The 7,954-nt window shown below is 30.1% G+C and overlaps 1 protein-coding gene across 1 annotated transcript in view; it reads left to right on the top strand.

Moving 5' to 3' along the window:
- Nucleotides 1-4,900: 4,900 nt before the first annotated feature.
- The window catches only part of LOC108759108 (cytochrome P450 4C1), a 90,549-nt gene continuing 87,495 nt past the window's right edge, over nt 4,901-7,954 (top strand). Inside the window, exon 1 of the mRNA XM_018504399.1 lies at nt 4,901-4,954. The gene's annotated coding sequence lies outside the window, so the exon portion shown is untranslated. The remainder of the gene's footprint in view (nt 4,955-7,954) is intronic.

Below are 7,954 nucleotides of genomic sequence, written 5' to 3' on the forward strand. Positions count from 1 at the left end.
TCGAGTCAATTAATTTAGTGGTAGAGAGTTTGTTAATTCTTTTTTGTACTTCTCTAAAAATTAACTCAATTGGATAACCATTTTTTAAAAGAGTTTCGATACAAAATTCTAAATTTTTTAAATGAAATTCGGGATTCGAGAGAAGCACCGATCTGTCTACTAGGCCATAGATGACCCCAATCTTATGAGCAAGTGGGTTATTTGAAAAATAAGATAAATAACGTCCACAAAATGTGTCTTTATGATACCAATCAACTTTAATAGTGTCATTCTCGACTTGCAATTGCAAATCCAGATAATGTAAAGATCTATTATTTTCAGTTTCCAATGTAAATTGAAGTCTGTGATGAATGCTATTAAAGGTATTCAAGACATCATGAGTTGAGTCTCAGGAATCGTCATTAAAATATCGTCGACATAACGGAAATAAAAAGTTATATTTAGTCCCAAAATACTTAATGCATATTCCTCGAGATCCTGCATAACAATATGAGATATGATAGGTGACAAAGGTGAACCCATTGGAGTTCCATAAGTTTGCATATAAATCTTGTCATTAAATGTGAAAAAAGTAGATTCTAATACAAATTTTACAGCATTAATGAAATCATCACAAGGAATTTTGATTTTTTGATTAATTAAAGGCCACCTTTTCATTAGGCTATCTATAGCAAGATCTACAGGAATATTCGTAAATATAGACACAACGTCTAAGGAAACCAAAATCTCAGAGCTGTCAATCTTTATACCGTCCAATTTCTTATATAAGTCAAAGCTATTTTTAACGCTATAGTTGTCAGGTAATAAACTTTTTGATATGATGTCACGTAAAAACGATGCTAACGCATATAAAGCCGTATTAATGGAAGAGACAATAATTCTAAAAGGCACATTATCTTTATGTATTTTGGGAAGGCCATAAGTCTTAGACAGATTTGAATCGCTAAATTTTAATTTGTAATAGCATTGTGTAGTAATGTAATCTCTTTCATACCAATCCTTCACGATATTATTTAGTTGTTTTTCAATTTTCTTTATAGGATCTTCATGCATTAGTTTTGTTGTGTCGTTTGGGTGCACTTTATTCGCAGAATATAGATCTCTAATGATAGGTTTACAGAATATGCGTATAACAATAGTTTATTGTACAAAGAGTCTTGTAATAGGCGTAACAGTTGGAAGAAGTTTCTCCCACAACGTGTGTCTCCGGCAACCTTGCTTGCGTCGTCTTCTGCGCGTGCGCCTGCAGGGCGACCAACGCGCGTGGGCCCCCAAGGGCCCCAACAAGTTTGTAAGTGTTTTCATCTTTTAGTGAGTTTTCTATTTTGTCAATATATTCGTATCTGTCTAAGGCTACCGTGACATAACCTTTATCGGCACTGGTAAAAATTATATTAGGATTCATTTTACAGAAGGAACGCGTTGCTTTGTACATATTAATTAAATTTTTATCTACCTCACTGATAGGGAAATTATTATTATATAAAAATTTTCCAAATTTTGTGTCACTTTTTCTCTTAATTTAGACTTTGCTTTTTCATTTAAAATTGTATTATAATTTTCGAAGTCTTTTATAAATTCACGAGAAGATGTTTTTTTGTTTATACAAGGAAGGAGGCTGAAATTATCTCCCAATTGAACAAGATTAGAAACAAGAGGTGGAATATAAGTATTTGAAAGATTAATGAACCAATTATTATTCGTGTGTTGTAAAGGATTATTTATAATATTCATAAATTTTTCCGGGAAAATTTGAAATTGTGATATGATAGGTTCTACATTACTTGTTTCTATACATTATTTGTTTCTATACAATATTTTATCGGTACTATTGCATTAATTGTGTCTTTTTTCAGTTTTGACATAAGCCAATCAAATTTTTTCAAATGTTTCTCCCTACACCTAAAATAAAAATTATCAAACGAACATTTATGATGCATAACAATTTCATTCCAAATATATAGCGGAATGTTATTTGAAAGAAAATGTTCTAATGAATCTAATTCTTTTTCTAAATTCTGTATATGTCTGTTGATGTCAAAGATCTCTAATTGCAAAATCCTCCTCAAAAAGGAATCCATGTAACATTTAAATTAATTGATTGACGTAGGATGAGAAAACTTTAAATTAAACATATTTTTCAAATGCAAAGGCATGACATTATGTAATTTACAAGCTCTTAAAAATTTAAACTGACTCAGCGCTTTAATTGTTTTGTAATTTAAATGTATCCAGAGTTTGACAGATGACCATACATGTTTGTCAAAAACATTATACAAAAAAGTAAGATTAAATCGATCACATGCTAGATTTCAATCATTCTTTTGACTGGAAAAATGTCAGAGTCATGGACACTGAATCACATTATAATAAGAGATTAATCTCAGAAATGCTTTTTATAAAGAAACAATACAATGGCATAAATACCCAAAAGGATACGGAGAAATTAAGCAAAACTTATTTTTGTTTGCTTGATAACGACCCTGACAATAATATTTGAATTTCTTTAACTGCCTTCTTAATGTTATAACTCGGTTCCTTCATTCTATTATCTACCATCACACTGTTATCATGTGCTCTGGAGATTGCGTATATTGCATTGCATCTTGTGACTTCTTTAATTGTATTTGTAAGTTTTTTATATTTTTTATACTTTTTATGTTATACCTTTACATATTCAACATTTCATTCATTTTTTGTTCATTAGATTCTTGAATTTAATTTATTCGTATGTGACACCTTCCTTTTTCGTTACTGAGCGGATAAAAGGAAGATATCATCTTGATGCTATAATTTGTTTGACTTTATTTGGATGTACTATGATTCTTTCTGACTACTTTGCATCATGCACTTTACATCATGCGTTTCTTATTGTTAGCAATATTCTTTAATTTAATGTTTATCATGTGATAATGTTTATATAGACTGAAGAGGACTTCTGTATGAGTCGAAACGTTCCGAATATTAAATATTATATTGAAATAACTTTACATTAATAAAATTAGTCATCTTTTAAAGCTTGTATATTACCGTTTAATCCTTTGTTTAAAAAATAACAAGCGTTGAATCTTTACTTTATATTTTGGATTTATTGTTATTCAAGTCCAAAATATCCTTATATCTGGTATGTATGCCATCAAGAATAGCATTTTTGAGCGGTGTGTAGTAAATTAGATGACTTAGTAAATTTAAAGTTTTTTTAATTTGAAGTAAGGTAGGAATTACGTAGCCTAAATAGCAAATGTCCTCACTTTGCAAGGAATCTATAGATTTTGCGATCGGTCCCATTACGGTGACATATTCAACTAGAAACTCAATTTCAGTGCTTTTTAATTTAGGTTTCTGAAATTTCTTGCAAATTACCCTGAGCAAATTTACGTCTGGGCAAATTATCACAGATAGGGCCCAGAGGTAATTGAAGAACGCTGACATTATCGACAATTGATTGACGAGAAATTTTGATTGGCTATCGCGCCAACTTCCGCCGCACGGCAAGCGTTGCCGCGTTCTGTCTGCAGGAGTCATTAATGACGGCGATAGTATTTGTGTATAAATACCTTGTATCTATGTATCTAAAACTTAAAAGATACGTATAAAAAAATAACTAGATACGGATACAGGTATCTCCGCCTATAAGGATCTAGATAATGCATTTAGGTACAGCTAAAGTATCTAGATACTGTATCTAGATATTTTTATCTAGATACGTTCCAACACTGCATATACGTTACATGTAACATTGTGTTTATTGGGAAGATTGTTTTCTAGCTCATTTTCAGTTTCACGTAAAAATAAATTAGTAAATAAATGAAAATAAGGGAAACAACCTCCAATAATATATGCTATCCAGGGCATGAATAACATTCAAGAGATTTTAATCCTCAATCGGATATCTTGAATAATACTAATAATGGCGGTACTGTTAACTCTCAATCCTCATAACTCGAAAAGTACTTAATGAAAATGAATTTTTTTGTAAGTTTTGAAAAGCTCTTGGGATAAGCTACAAGAATGTGCAATAAAAAATAAGAGATTCCATTTATGAAAACATCGGTCACGTTGACCTAATCTCGAGAATATCATTCAAAGTCAAGTCCATATTTTCATCATACGTTCCCCTTAACGACCTACAACTTTCGTATGAAATATTTTTCCATATCATAACCGTTTCAGAGATATAAAGCGTGGGTCAGATTTTATAGACATCCTGTATAATCGGCACATTATACATAAATATATAGCATTGAGAAATAATTACTATTCGTAAATATACACATGAATTATGCTTTGAAGAGAATAAAGCAAGAGAAGACAGAGTATTTATATAATGTTACCGGAACCGCTTTAATAGGAAATAATTATAATTAAGCGTGATGGAGGTGATTAAGATGAAGGTAATCGCAAAAATGAAATGTGTATATATGCTTTACGTCCCGTAAGGCGATGAAAATAGAAATTACATCTTTACATTGTCTACAAGAAGGAGAACCTTCATCGCGTTTCTTTATAATATCTTAAGCATACGAGTTATCATATTATCAAACGCAAATGCCTCTGTTCTATCTCGTTACATCGATCAGATATAAATCGGTGGTTCACAACGCTTTATATTTCTAAACGTTAGAGACACTGACGAATGTTTATGAAGTGGGTTTATCACGTAAGTACTTATCACTGTTAACTTACAATAAAAAGAGTGCAAATATCAGTTTCTACGACATTCGCAGTCTCATTCAGTAACTAAATCTTGAATTGAAAAGAAGCTTTTATAATTGTTTCTTGTTATAGTTATAAGTGTACTATTTTCTATTTTATTGCATTTAACGTTATTTAACAAAATTGATCTAAATTTAAATTACAAAACATAAATTATATAATAAATGCCAAAGCTACGATATTTAAATCGAAAAGTGCTGATAAGAAATTGCGGTGTTGTAGAAATATTTACGTAACGGTAAGTACCGAAAGCTTATATTTTTAAGCATTATATTATACTAAAAATTAAAATTAAAATTAATATTATGCCATTATTTCTTATATTATTCAGTCCTCCAAAAATAAATAATTTTGAAGAAAATGTAACTTTGTCAAAAAATAATCATAATTCAATGATTTAAAAATATTTCAAAACTTGAAGTCTTTATTTTACAAATCAGTGTTTTAGATAATGATCTGACTAATCTTTTATGAAGCTATAAATACAAATGAAGTTCGTTATATCTCAAACTTTTTTACGAATTTTACAAAATTCTATGACATGAATTAAAAGTCGCACCAAAACAGTTTACAACGTTAAGATAAAGTGAATTTATGTTATTGGGTACTTATTGTGAGTTTGTGAGCGTTGTATGATTTTTTTCACTAAGTTTTTTTGGCTTTGACTGTTTACAGAAGATAAACGGAGTAGCGCTCAGTATATTCTTAAAAATAGATAGATCAAAGTTCTTTTTACAGTGCATCTGTCATATTTATACACTATTACATAACACATTTAATACTTACAACAAATATATAAATTAAAGATAAAGACTTCTTTGAAAGTGAACTTTAAAACGCTTTTGTATATAATTTTTAATTTACGTCATGAAACTTTTATTTTGTAAACGAATTCTGAGATTTGATCGATTTCCATTTATATCCGCGTAGCTTCACAAAAAAAATCAGTCAGATTATCAGTCTAAAATATCGGTCTGAAAAGAAACTTTAAGCTTTAAAATGTTTTTTGGATCATCTCGTTTATGATCATTTTGATGCAGTACATTATCTTGAATAATTACCTACACTCTAAAAAATGGTGTAGATTTAAAACCCATGGTGTCAATTTAAAACCTCTGGTGTGGATTTAACACCATTTAATGCCATGGATGGATATGTAGATTTAAAACCAATGGTGTTAAATCCACATTGCTATTTTTTAGAGTGTAGTTTTAGAGGATAGAATAAGTGATTTTCACGCAATGCGCAATAAAATTTATTGCAACGCACAAGAGATATAAATAGTGCACAATTTGAACAGTTATTATAATGTACGTATATAATTGATTTTCTCAATTATATAAATTAATAACTATAAAATTGTATGATTAGTTATATACGTATTTTAACTTTAATTAATATAAATTAAATTAAATCAGTTAAAATTAATACTAGAAATTTAAAATGCCTATTACGGTCGAAGCTGGATCTTCGTTGCTTTTAAATAATTCAATCTTTTTCAATTAATAATATATACTATATATGTACTTGCATATACTTGCGTATACCATATTGTAGTCTTTTTCAAACTGCGCGCCGAATTATTTTTCCGGATTAAATAAACGCAATTAAAACTACTCTAGTAATCGCGAATTAAATTGACAAGCAATTTAATAATTTTGATGCTACCATCAAGCATCATATATTATAAAGATGTTAATATATTAAAACTGTTATATTAGTAGTATATATTAGTAATTCAAGATTGAATTATTTAAAAGCAACGAAGATCCAGCTTCGACCGTAATTTTAAATTTCTAGTATTGATTGTGTTTCTCACATATACGGTCTAAAATAAAGATATTGTTCAAAATTAATAATTTTTTTACATACTTATGTTTCTTCTTCGGATTATTTTAATAGAACGTTTAACATAGACTTGAATGAGTTTTATTTGGATATTAGTAGATAATAATATTGTACTTGCTAATTACTACCATTGGCCTTCCAAATATGAAATTAATAGCACGTTTCTGAAAAAAATATCATCTGACAGTTCGTGCTTTATGTCACATAAAAATAAAAACGTTATTATAAAAAAGAGATGTTATTGTACAATAGTGTTTGAAAAAATTCAATAAACTTATCTTTTCTCTCTCTCCCTCTCTCACACGCCACACACACACACACACACACACACACACACATACTCCATACAACATTGAACGTTGATAGAATGTTGCTGAGATGTTGAATGTTGTTGTGTTAATGTTTTATCAATGTTATATTTATTAGGGATGCACCGGATCGTAAAATTACCGGATATCGGATATCTGGACAAAATGTAACATCGGATATCCGAGAAGGCAATTTCTTTGAGTCGGATGTCCGACATTTTCCGGATATCCGACCGGATTCCCAAAAAATGTCTTCTAAAAAAAAAGGCCTGTGAGGAAAAAGATTGTAATTTTACAATAATGTATGAGATAATAGCATCTTAAATATGTGTACTTATTTCTAGGATATTTGTATAAGAAAAAATTAACAATTTAATGATATTAAATTTCAATCGGATATATTCCCGGATAGTAATGATATCCGACTATCCGGTCGGATAATAAAAAATGCCGGATAATACCGAATACTTTCTGGATATCCGGTACATCCCTAGTATTAATTTTTCTATTGATTGTTAATGTTGCTGTAATGTTGAAACGACATTGAATAAATTATATCGAAATCTATTTTATTTTATAAAAAATGATTAAAAATAAAATGTCAATGTACATAGAAAATTTAAATCACTTAAATTGATCTTCTAATGAAACTCATTTCTAATTTCTCATTTAAACGATATATGTTTACGTGGGAACCGGTCGCGTGTGCAGAATGCTCGCGCGTGTAGTATTGTTTGTTTGATCGGTCCTATACACAACGTCGACTCGTGGTCTTTCTACATCTATATATCTATATATTTTTCTACATGTATCTTTCTACATATCTATACAGGGTGTCCATTAAGTCGCGGACCGGGCTAATAACTTGAAAGAAAAAAAAATTTTCTAAAAACGCCGAAACACGTCAAAATATTTTTCAAAAAATCTATCTTTTGAGGGGGGTTTCAACCCCCCACCCCCAAGGGGGCACGAGGGGCACGAGGGGGGATGAAAATCTTCAATGGCAACATGTATCGAGTGGGGGCTTGTTTGAAAGGTATTTTCAAGACGAATTCAAAACACTACTCATAGAGGGCGCTGAG

Source organism: Trachymyrmex cornetzi, unplaced genomic scaffold, assembly GCF_001594075.2.
Source record: "Trachymyrmex cornetzi isolate Tcor2-1 unplaced genomic scaffold, Tcor1.1 scaffold168, whole genome shotgun sequence".
Classification (NCBI taxonomy): domain Eukaryota; kingdom Metazoa; phylum Arthropoda; class Insecta; order Hymenoptera; family Formicidae; genus Trachymyrmex; species Trachymyrmex cornetzi.